This window comes from Lutra lutra, chromosome 13 (genome assembly GCF_902655055.1).
Source record: "Lutra lutra chromosome 13, mLutLut1.2, whole genome shotgun sequence".
NCBI classification, from domain to species: Eukaryota; Metazoa; Chordata; class Mammalia; order Carnivora; family Mustelidae; genus Lutra; species Lutra lutra.
In genome coordinates, this window is record NC_062290.1 from 1,816,701 (window position 1) to 1,829,052 (window position 12,352).

At 50.7% G+C, this 12,352-nt stretch overlaps 1 protein-coding gene across 3 annotated transcripts in view; it reads left to right on the top strand.

Annotated features, from left to right (window-relative positions):
- The first annotated feature begins 242 nt into the window (after nucleotides 1-242).
- DIRAS2 (DIRAS family GTPase 2) overlaps nucleotides 243-12,352 on the top strand; it is a 28,356-nt gene continuing 16,246 nt past the window's right edge. Inside the window, exons 1-2 of one of the 3 annotated variants that reach the window (XR_007122438.1) lie at nucleotides 903-1,026; nucleotides 9,865-10,005. The gene's annotated coding sequence lies outside the window, so the exon portion shown is untranslated. Of the gene's footprint in view, nucleotides 635-902; nucleotides 1,027-9,864; nucleotides 10,006-12,352 lie in introns of those variants that run through there. The other 2 variants (XM_047701097.1, XM_047701098.1) reach the window with 2 other exon arrangements.

Sequence of the window (12,352 nt, forward strand, 5' to 3'; positions counted from 1 at the left end):
CAGTGTTACAGGCAAGCGTTGGAAGCATGTTGGCACCGAACTGTTGGCCATAAATCTCATATCCTGCTGATTCACCTGTTTCCGGTCAATGCTTCTTAGAGAACACGGCTTATCCACGCCAGAAAGTAAACGTGGTTATTTCCTCCAAACGCTAATGTGGAACCACTCAGTGGAAAGGCAGTCCCAGCCGCAGACCGCCCGTGGTGCTTTTGTCACAGGAGCCCATTAAATGAGAAGGTACTAACCTGCGCCGTGGGGGTGGCTCTGGGCACGGCCCGGTTTCACCTGCCCTCTCACGGAGCAGGTTTCTAATTTAGTATCTGGACGTTGCAAGAGAAGCTTAGGTGGTTCGTAGCGCGTACAGCTGCCGATGCGAAGGATCTAAAACAAAAGAACCCGGCGCACTTTCAATGGAATGATTTTAATCCCTTGAATTCTCAGAAAATCCCAGTCCTGGCCATCTATTCCAGGAGCATGCAGTAGGCGGCACCTAAAAGCTCTTGGGAGGCGAGCAGGCGCCATTTGAGCAAAAGCAGCGGCGGCTGCAGCAGCTGGCAGGCTCCGAAGTCGGCGATCGAAGAGCGAGCGAGAGGAGCACCGCGGGGCGGGAGGACAGCCGGCCTGGGCGGCGCAGGTGCGGGGTGTGCGTGCTGTGCGGGGCGCAGGTGCGCGGGGGCGCGGGGGGCGCGGGGCGCAGGTGCGGGCAGCGCGTGGGGCGCAGGTGCGCGGGGGCGCGGGGAGCCGGTGCAAGGGGCGCGGGGGGCAGGAGCGGGGGGCACGCGGGACGCGCGGGGCGCAGGGAAGGCAGCCGCTGGGCGCAGGGGCGCGGGCGCGGGGGCGCGGGGCGCAGGTGGCGGGGCGCGGGGCGCACGGGGCGAGCAGCTGACAGCAGCGTCACGGCGGCGGCGCCAGGGAGCGCGCGCCCCGCCTGCCTCGGGAGGAGCCCGGCGCGCACAGCCTGCGCTGCCCTGTCCTATGCGAGGCGAGCTCGGGAGAGGCTCCGGGCAGAGTTGTGCGGCTCCTCAGGTAAGGATCCCCGCTCCTTCGCTGGGGCCTCGCCGCGTCCGCAATGGGGCGCCGGTGGCCCGGGCATCCTCGGGGGGGAGCCCCCGGGAAAGGGATCGCCGCCATCCGGGAGGGCGAGTCAGCAGTAGGGCTGGCGGAGTTGGCCCGCGGGGGACGAGCTGCATTTCTGTATCCTTGTTCTCGAGGGCGTGCGTCCCGGCGCCTCGTCCATAACGTGTTCTTGCAAAAAGAAAACCCGTCTCGTACACGTTCCTTGGGATTCCTTCCAAAACAGGAGTTAGTGCTTTAGAAAAGCCTGCGGTGCAGGTGTTCTGTCGTGGAAGTTGATTGAATGGGTTTGCAGAGTCCTCAGAGATGGGGTCCGAGGGGAAGAAAATGCAGAGCACGTTGGGGCCGCTGTTGGCTCAGCATGTTTTCCCACTGCACCGCAGCCCTTGACTAAGCTTGGCTGAGACCTGGCGATATATTTTAATTCTCCTTTTAAAGAAAGGAGCTCTCACGAGCTCCTTTCTCATGAGCTCTTCATGTGTGCCCCCGCCCCGTGTCCCCTGGGGTAAGGGCAGGCGCAGGGGAAGTGCCCGCCGAACCCCTTCTGTAGTTGTAAGAACGTGGCTTCCCGGAGATGACAATGACTCCTTCGGAGCTCCAGCTCCCCGGCTCCCTGCAAAGCGGGGCTGGCTTCTCGCCCTGGCTTCCCGCCCTGAGTCTTCCATCCATCCCCCGTCCGGCCAGAAAATTGCTGGTTTTCTCCTTTGAAACCAGTTCCCGTTCTTGGGGGTTTGGGAGACTTTTAAACTGGAGGCTCGGTGCACCCCCCAGTTCCCTCCATTGGCCACAGAAATACAGCGTCGTGGTGGGATTCAGTCCTTCCTACTGTGCAGTGACACAGCTCGTCTCCTTTGGGGATTTATTCTACATCTCTGCCCTTATTAACTTCGGAACGACCCCCTTCCAAGCGAGAAGCTAGTCATGGCATAGGAGACCTTCCCTGCTTTGAACTAAAAACCTATAAAATATTCTTTTTAAGGAAGATTTTCTAGGTAACGGTAGAAAGCCAGAGCATTTCACATTCTCGATCAGTCCAAAGGCACTTCCTTCCCAGTGGCATTTGGATTTGAAGGGGTGGAGTGGGAGGGAGAGAAAAGGGGAGGGTAAAATTAGGATAAATTTAACAAATTTGTGGGGGGATAATACTATTTTTTGGAGGGGGGGGTCATTGCCTGAAATTGCGAACCGTCAACAGTTCTGTCTCTGGAAGTGCAGGAGCCCAGCGTCCGTGTGGGCTGAGACACGGGAAGCCCCGTGGCTCATCTCACAGAAACAGGAGGGACAAGGCAGGGAAACCTTCTCATCCCCTTTAACACACGGCGGTTGGTTTGGTAAACGGGGCGATCGTCCAGGTGGTGAGCACAGGGAAGGGATCGGGGAGAGGTGATTGTCTCAGGGCACCTAGAATCCCTGCTTCCTCCTGAGCTACCCCTGCAGACGGCAATTAAATGTGCACGGTTATTGCAGAAACCTCCAGAATCTTTCCTTGTTCCAGCTTTAATAGTTGTTCCTCTCTAAGGAGAGACTCAGAAAACACCCAAATTGAATTCCGAGTTGTGGGAGTGCCTTCGTGCTTGCGGCTGGCAATTTGGCGTCGTCAGCAATCAGGGAATGCTGTCTGCGCTCGCCTACCTGCACATCTTACTGAAAAATTAGAGCCTTTGAGAAATAACCAGCATCTTTGTCAAAAGAGAGCGTGTCTGTGACAGTAAACGCGTGTTTGTTCTTCTAATTTCGTTGCCGTAGTTGATATGTAATTAACCTTCTGATGTGGACAGAGGCGTCATTTCTCGCTGTCCCCGCCCCCAAGGTAAATGCAGTGAATTTTTGCACTAAAAAAATTTCTTTGTTATAGAGGAGCATTTGGTTTTCTGGAGTGAGGAGATTGTCAGCACACGGTTCTAAGTCAGAAAGGGCGCAGTGCCGACCTGCAGGTTTCAATTCAGATAACCACTGGGTCCCGTTCTCACCTGTCAGGTGCGTTAGCTGTCCGCCCGCCAGTCGCTCCGTCCAGTATAGCTACTCACAAGAAGCACATGTCTCTTTGAAGACACGACTGGTTTCTAGGACACCGGTTTTGGTTACGATTTAGCTAGGAAGATACCTGCTCTTGATCAAAAGGGAAGGTGATGGTTGTTATACCGTCACGATGGGCTGATGCGGTTTTACAAGTTACATGTACACACGCGTATTCAAGTAAGGGTTAACCTGAAGTCATTTAACGGCCATCACGTTTTATTACGAGTCTTGCAAGGTTCTCTTCCTTCACCAGGTGAGGATTCCTCAGAGGCTTGGAGCAGATGTTCTCCTGGCCTCTCTTGCTCTGCTCTCACCATTTGCAAATCCAGGAAAGAAAGATCCCTTGCAGCCCTGTCCCCCCGTCCTTAGTGCAGTGAAGTATTTTGCTATAAACCAGTACTGTCCAAAATAAGTAGAGCATGTGAACCATGTCCGAAGAATCACATTAGAAAAGTCAAAATAAACAGGTGAGGTGAGTGGCGCCTGGGTGGCTCAGTGGGTTAAAGCCTCTGCCTTCGGCTCAGGTCAAGATCCCAGGGTCCTGGGATTGAGCCCCACATCGGGCTCTCTGCTCGGCAGATAGCCTGCTTCCCCCTCTCTCTCTGCCTGCCTCTCTGCCTGCTTGTGATCTCTGTCTGTCAAATAAATAAATAAAATCTTAAAAAAAAAAAAAAACAGGTGAGGTGAATTTTAATAACATATTTTCTTTAACCCAGTCTCTCAGAAGTGACATTTTAAAGATATAATTGATACAAAATACTGATGGGACATTTTACAAGTTTTTTTTTTTTTTTTTTTTTCATGATAGGTCTTCCATTTAGGGAGTATCTCAGTTTGGATTGGCTCCATTTAAGAGGTCCATAGCCCATGCAGCTACTGGTTATTGTACTGACCAGCAGGGCTATGGAATGTTAACTTTCTGACAAAGCAATTTAAAAGCTGAAAGGTTAGGAGCCATTAAGCCATTACATTGAACCAATTAAACACTATCAAAAATAAATATACAGATAATCTCACACTGCTATAAGACCAGTATCCTACCCTTCCGTACCACTAGCTAGTTGTGGGATCTTGAAACCTATTTTTGCTTCTTTATCAGCAAAACAGGAGAATTGGGTCAAATCATGGGTTGGGTCAGATACCTTGGGTCAAATACCCGGTTCTCTGAGAATTAACCAGTAGAGAGACTTGTGGATTCGGCCCACCTGCAGCCTGGCAGTCTGCTGTCGCAGAAACAAAGGGAGCCGCGTAGGGTGCTGCTGCCGTTTTGCACAAGGACTGTGTGCTTTTGTCCAGTCCCTGATGGCGACGTCAGCAGCTGAGTCCCATGTCCCGCGGGAGAACTTTCAGTTTTCGTATTTAAATTCCTTTACTGGGCAGGTAACAGCAAACCCGTTGTAAAATCGGTAAGTAGCGTGTGAGTATGTATTTACTGCATGAATGACTGTGATTCACGAATATTTTCAAATTATCCTTCGCTGGTGCATGTGCATTTTCGATGTTTCTCTCTATTTTAACACCATTAAGTAAAGTTTGGTGAAGTGCAATGCTTTCTAATCGACTGACCCATGAATACTGACTGCTTGAAGACCAGAAATGAGTGACCTTAATGAAAAGATGCCAGTTTCTTCACCCCAACCCGGGGTGGCCTTGGCGACTTGGGGTCAGTGAGCCATGGAGGGGGGCGGGGGCGTTTCTATCACAGGCTCCGAGCCAGGAGGAGTTTAAAGACAGCAGCACCTTGTGAGAAAGGAGTTTGTGCCGTGTTGTTCTAAAGCTAATTAACGTCTGGAAAGTGATTGTTTTCTGAAGTGAGGGAATACGGAGATGGCCCAGCTCTCCTCCCTTCATTTCTGAGGCTGGTTCCAGAAGGGTCCGTGTGCTCCTAAGAGCTCAGACAGGAGTCCTTGGAGGGGGACGTCTTCCTCCCTGCATCATCTTCACCCTCCATCGTCTTCCCGGGGCAGGCCTGTGACTTTCAATGTGGACTGTATCTTCGGCGGATACTGGGCAAGGGGGGCATGATCAGTATCCAGGTCTCTGTGCCTAGAACAAAGCCAGCTTACCAGCTCTACCCCAGTGAGGACCCAGTTCGATGGCGTTCTCCTTTGTGCATGAACTTGGACTTGTCTTCCTAACTGTGCTACCCAGCCATCAGCCCCACCTGTCCGCACACATGCGCATGTAAGACTAGGGGGCTCTCTCACTGTGCGCCCTGCTCGGGAGCTGTCCCCTGAGGCTCACAGAAAGCTGTCTGTGAAATAGTGTCTTGACACTGGGGATACGACACAGCAGTTTATCTTTCCGGCTTTCTCACTCATCGGCTATCACTTCATGCCTATCCCTCCTTGACGAGATGCCAGTGTAGCCACACCTGATGACAGCAGGTTTCTTACGATGCAGGCTGAGTATGTCGGTACCGACCCTCCTGTTCCAGCAGGTCTCCGTCGGATCTCTGCTCTTGGCAAGGAACTATTTCTGGCTACTGAGTCAGAAAACATACGTGGCCATCCGTGATTCGCTGCCCAACATGGCTGTTGGATTTTTAAAGTAATATGAGACCATTCTGGAAGGGGCTTGGCCGTAGTGTATGTTCCTATAGAAAACCTCCTTCCTCACGGTTCTAGCATCCTGAGCTCTGGTTCCGTTGTTGCTGATTGGGACCCGTGGGGATGCCTTCCAGGGTTTGCTGAGCCTCAGCTGAAGTGTGGTTCTGCCACCTCCTCGCTGTGCACCGACCGCCGGTCCTTCGCGCCCCCGGAGGCTCTGCTCCCGCATCTGAACATTGAGGCCATGAGCGCCTGGATGGGAGGTGTTTCTGAGATGCAGCTTGTCTGGGCCTCTCTGCCCCTGCTGGAGGGTCCGGATGCCCGGCTGCGCTGGTTGTGGTCACCGTCTGGTCAGCGTCGAACGGTTCTGCTCTTTCTCCAGGTTGGCTTTGTTCCTCTCCTGTGGAGGCCAGTGTGGAGCCCCGGTCTGACATTGAACCTTGCTTCCGGAGGGGCTTCTGGCCTCTGGCCTCAGACGTTCTAGCTCACCTGGGAAACACACACTCCAACTAATCTTGAAAGATTGATTTTTTTTTTCTTTATATCTTGCTCTTTGAGCTGGGCCTGCAGGGACTCCATGTTCTGATTCTGATTAAATCCATGCTCCTCCTTTTGCCAACTCTTTCCTTCTGTTCCTTGACCGAGCTCATCTCCCCACAGGCAGTCCCACCTCTGTCCCTGAATTCATGCTGTTCTGTGTCTGGAATCATGTCCCCTGCTTGACGCCTTTGTGGCTTTGGTCTCTTCATCTCTGTAAGGCTCCTGGGGGGCCCGGTGCTGACCGAAGCCTGTGGAGGACAGGCGGTGCTGAGGATGGTCCAGGGTCACCTGTCATTGGATTCCACACACGCTGGCCGCCGCAGACTTCCGTGACACGTTCTGCTGACTTGCGTGGTGACTGTGGAGAGGACACAAATCACTACTAATCAGTGGTTCACAGCCCCCGAGTCCACGTCCTTGCCTTTGCTCATCCCATTGGCTTCTGACCTCTGACGCTCTTTGTCCTTCTCCAAGAGCATCGGTCCCACGTCCCACGTCCGTCCCCACGGCGTATGCAGATGTCACCCGGGAAAGCTCGGTCGTTCCCTCCTCCCCGCCCTGCTCCCTGTGGCTTCCACGGCGTGGCCCTTCCGTGCAGCCGCGCCCGCCCCCGGTGCTCCCGTGAGCTTCGCAGACTCAGGTTCCGAGGTGGAGTCCTCTGTGGTTCCCTCGTGGGTCTTGCAGGCTGTCTTGTCCGCGCCGGGCTTCAGGCCCGATGTCAGCGTGGCCCCCGCCGTGCACCGCGGTCCCGGGGCCACAGCAGGTGCTGTGCACGTCATCCACCTGCCCACGTGCCGTGAGCCTCGACGGGCCCAAACATGCTCGCAGCTCATGATCTCACGATCTCCGCTACAACCCATCCTTTGCCCAGCATGCTCTCCGGAGAGGGTCTGGTCCCGTCCCTCCGGCTCTGCCATTTGGAAACCTTACCAGTGTCCCCAACGCTTTACTGCCCTCCACTCCCCATCTGACCTCCTTCCCAACCAACCACCATCACTTCCGGGTCGGCGGCCCCCTGCCTGTGTTCTCTCTTCCCCGTCGCCTTTCTGGTCCAAGCTGCCTGTGTTTGGGCCCAGTTTATTGAAACAGACTTCTTGTCCACTTTCTCCGCGGCAGCCGGCCCCTTTCAGTGGCTGTGCAGTGTGGTCTGAAACGCGTGTGGCCATGACCGTGCCTCCTGGCCTGGCCTCCCTCACATGGCTGCCTCCAGCGGTCGGGGCTGAGGTCATGCACTGAGGCCGTCAAGGAGACTGTCTGAGAAGGGGATATTTGAACATAGGTCTGCAGAAGGTGAGTGGGGGAAGAGTGGTCCTTGGAGAGGGAACTGCTGGTGCAAAGGCCCTGGGGCAGGAGCATACCAGCTGTTGTCCGGGGAGCAACAAGGAGACATGTGGCTGGATGAGCTGGGGAAGTGCAGGGGGAGGTGAGGATGAGTGTGGGGGCGAGCCCTTCAGCTGCTGTTCTCTGAGACATGGTGGTCAGTGGAAGGTTTTGAGTACAGAGGTGACAAGGTCTCGTACCTTCCGGGAGTTGATGAGAGTAGCTTGAGGATGAAGCCCGCTCTCTGCTTAGGAAGTGGCTGCAGGGACCCAGCTGAGGGTCATGGGGCATGTGGGGGAGCACGGGTGATCCGTGGTGATGTCCAGCCACGTTCGGGAGACATCACCGGGATGCTCTACTGATGGCCCAGGCACGAGGTGCCAGAGATCAGGATGGGTTCAGGAGGGCTTTGAGGGTTTAGGCCCAGACAGCTGGAAGGGAATATTGCCATCTGCCAAGACGAAGCAAGTTGTGAGGGGAGATGTTGAGGGGTTACAAGCAAATCAGTTGTGCACCTGTTATTTTGGGATGTCCCCAAGGCATCCAAGCAGGGAGGTCCAGCAGGGAGAGGGCCTGTAAGGCTGTAGTGTAGGGCAGGGGCCTGGCCGTGGGTACGCCATTGGGCATGGCTGGCATATGGTTGGCATTTGTAGTCGTGGACCCAGAGGGTGAGCTGACCGGGGATGGCCCTGACCACCTCTTCTACCCTCACCTGGTCCAAGCCGGGACCTCCCAACTGTCTCCTGCTTCCACCCTGCCCTACTGAGTCCTCAAGGAGGCCCCCCCACAGCAGGAGTCCCACTGTCCCTCCTCTCCTAAAATCCCTCAGGGACCAGCATCCTTCTCATGCTAAATGCTGGCTTAGCACCATCACCCATCCCTGCCCATTACTTGCGGGCCTCATCGACCTTTCCCCTGTCTCCCTCCCTGCGTTCTGGAATCCTCCATGGTCCGAAAACGGGTCACGCTGGTATCTGCTTGTACCTGACGCCCTCTCTGCCGGGGAGCTCTTCCCAGGTACCCAGGCTTCACACCATTATCTCTTGCAAATCTGTGCTCAGATGGCCACTTTGCAGGGAGCCCTTCTCTGGCCTCCGTTTCCCTCTGACATCTGCGCCACATTCTCGAAATGGGACTGATGGGTATCGCATCCGTGCGTTTTCATCACGCGCGCCCACACCCGTGAGAATCCGTCATCCGGAAGACCTTTAAAATGCTAGGAGAGAAGTCTGATTTTCAGGTTTTTAGTTGTGCAGATGGGAGAGTTGTTTAGGGACACATTCACCTTGCTTCTGACCAAGTCATGTAATAGTAGAAGCATCGTTTTTTCCCAGTTGTATAAAAAATAATGGACATACTGATTCACTGTATAGGCTGGGGGGCACATAGCTTCGTCATTTGATGTACGTACATTGTGAAATGAGCACCCCAGCAGGTTCATCTAATATCCATTTTCTTATATAAATATAGGAAAAAGAAAAGAAAGAGAAAAAAAGGTTTTAAAGAAAAAAATATTCCCCTTGCGATGGGAACTCCAGATTTACATCCTCACGAGCGTCCCCACGGATCTCAGGGCCACGCTGGCTTGGTCAGTGTTGCTGCACAAGGCAGTCCTACAACTCATGCATTTATAACTTAAAGGTGTCTCTGTTTTGCCACCTTCCTCCAATTTTCCCTTTCCCACCCTGTGCCTCTCGTAACCGCATGTGCAAACTCTTTTTCAATGAGTTTGAAAACGGTTTTTGTGTGTTTTCGATTTCACGTGTAAGTGGAATTGTATAGTGTCCATCTTTGTCTGACGTATCCCACTTAGAATCACGCCTTCAGTGTCCATCCATGTTGTTGCAAACGGTAAGAGTTCTTTGCTGTTTTAATGCTTGCATCATATTCCACTGTGTAAATTTACATGACCCCTTCATGCCCTCGTTCATCATGGACACTAAGGTTGTCTCTGTGTCTTGATTATTGTAAATAGGCTGCAATGAACATTTCCTTTTTAGAAAATTTGTTGATAGTGTATAGAGATGTTACTGATTTTTATGTAAGTTTCATATCTCGCAACTCTGAAATTCATTGATTAGATCTAACAGTGTTTTGGTAGAGTCATTAGGATTTTCTCTATATAAAATCATATTATCTTCAAATTAGAGACAATTTTGATTCTTCCTGTCCAATTCTAACGCCCTTTGTTTCTTTTCTTGCCCAATTGCTCTGGCTACAATCTCTAGTACCATACTGAGTAGGAGTGGTGTCAGTGGGCAGTCTTGTCTTGTTCCTGATCTTAGAGGAAAAGCTTTCAGCCTTTCTCCATTGATGGTGTTAGTATGGACTTGCCATATATGATCTTCTTATGTTGAGATAGGTTTCTTCTGCGCCTAATCTGTCGAGTGCTTTTATCCTGAGTGGATATTGAATTTCGTCCCATGCTTTTCCTGCGTCTGTTGAGATGACTGTATGATTATTTTCTTTCATTCTGTTGATGTGATCTGTCACATGCATTGATTTGCAGATGTGGAACCATCTTTGTGTCCCAGGGATAAACCCCACGTGATTAAGGTGAATGATTCTTATGATGTGCTGCTGAAGTCAGTTTGCCAGTATTTTACGGAGAATTTTTGCGTCTAAACTCATCAGGGTATTGGCCTGTCATTTACTTTTCTAATAGCGTCCTTTTCTGATATGGGTATTGAGTATTCCCTCCTTTTCTTTCTTTCTTTTTTCCTTTTTTTTTTTTTTTTTTTTTTTGGAAGAGTTTGAGAAGGACTGGTGTTGATTCTCCTTTACATTCACTAGTGAAGCCATCTGGTCTGGGCTTTTCTTTATTGGGAGATTTTCTATAGCAGAGTCAATTCCCTTACTAGTAATTGATTTGTTCAGATTTTCTGTTCACAGGTTCCCAGTGGTAAGTCCCGGAGGTTCTGCTGTAGGTCTCATGGTGTGAATCAGAGTAGGGACTCCCACAGAGTGGCCCACAGTGCTGGGGCAGGCTGATTGTCCTTCCTGTGTTCTCTTTTCCCCCTGAAGGAACCAGAGGCTCAGGGGAGGCCTGTCCTCATGGACTACACTGGCCTGGGGAAGGGGCGATGTGATCAGTGTGTGGTGGTTCCTCTAACACGGACTGTCTTGGGCTCTGGGGTGCAGGCAGGGGGTGTTTCCACCTCACCTCCGTGTTCTAGAATTCTCTCAGTGGTGTCTTTTTCTTTTTTTTTTTTTTAAGATTTTATTTATTTATTTGAAAGAGAGAGACAGAAATAGTGAGAGAGAATACAAGTGGATAAGCAGGCTTCCCACTGAGCAGAGAGCCCGAGGCGGGGCTCGATCCCAGGACCCTGAGATCACGACCCGAGCTGAAGGCAGACACTTCACCGACTGAGCCACCCAGGTGCCCCCGTCTTGTTTTTGACAAGATGTTAGTTGCTCTGGTCAGGGGGAACAAAGTCAGGAACAGCCCGTGTCACCATCTCAGTGACATCTACATGATTCTGCTGGGAGTGATTTTATACATCTCTCTCCAAACTGCTCTCTCCACAGGGCAGTTGTGTTCCCAAAGGAGGGACTGTGTCTCTTTCTCATGCTTATAGTTTCATCTTTATATCACAGAGATGGAGAAAGTCTGCTTAGTTTTGTATAATACCCGCTAGATGGCCGACTGCTCAAAGCCATCTGCCATACAGAAAATGGCAATGAATTTAGAACAGTTGCATGTTGTATGAAAGATAAACGCATGACTTGCCTTTTCATTTGGCAACACTTACATGGTCCGTGCTACAAGATAATTAGGAAGCCGTCCTGCAGCAGAAGACGGCGTTTTTCTGGTTGCTTCTTATCTCCTTGTAAAGTGTGTTCAAGAATTTGAATCTTATCTTAAAGGTTTTGTTTTTGTATATTACATATTATTATATATTATTTATATATATATTAAAGTACTTGCCTCATATGTAATATAATATATATATATTCTTATCTCTTATAAATTAAAAGTGCTTATTTTATATTTAAAAACACAGTTGGAGATAGGTATATAGAAAAGAATGGACCTGGACTGCTTTCTTATACCATGTACAAGAATAAACTCAAAGAGATAAAAGACCTAAATGTGAGACCTGAAACCATAAAACACCTAAAAGAAAACACAAGTGGTAATCTCTTGGACATTGGCCCTAGCACCGTATTTATGGACATGTCTTCTCGGGCAAGGGAAAGAAAAGCAAAAACAAACTACTGGAACTGCACCAAAATAAAAAGCTTTTGTACAGCCAAGGGAGCCATTGACGAAACAAAAAGGCCACATAGTGAATGGGAGAAGATAGTTGCAAATGACATATCCAAGAAGGGATTAATATTCAAAATATGTAAAGAACTTATATAAGTCAATACACACACACAAAAACCCCTCAAATAATCTGATTAAAAACGGACAAAAGACCTGAATAGACATTTTACCAAAGAAGACATGCGGAGAGCCAACAGACGCATGGAAAGATTCTCAGCTCACCTGTCATCAGGGAATGTGAATGGAAACACGGTGAGGTACCACCTCACAGCTGTCACAATGGCTAGAATCAAAAGGACGAGAAATAACGAGTGTGGCTGAGGATGTAGTGAAAAAGGAACCTCGTGCACTGTTGGTGGGAACCCAAGCTGGTGCAGCCACTGTGGGAACCACTATGGAGGGTCTTCAGAAAGTTACTGTAAGATCCAGTAATCCCACTGTGGGGAATTTACCCAAAGAAAATGAAAACACTAATTGAAAAAGACACATGCATTCCTATGTTTATCGCAGTGTTATTTATAATAGCCAAGATAGGAAAGCCCGGAGGTGGTAGGGGTAGGGGAGTAGATGAAATAGG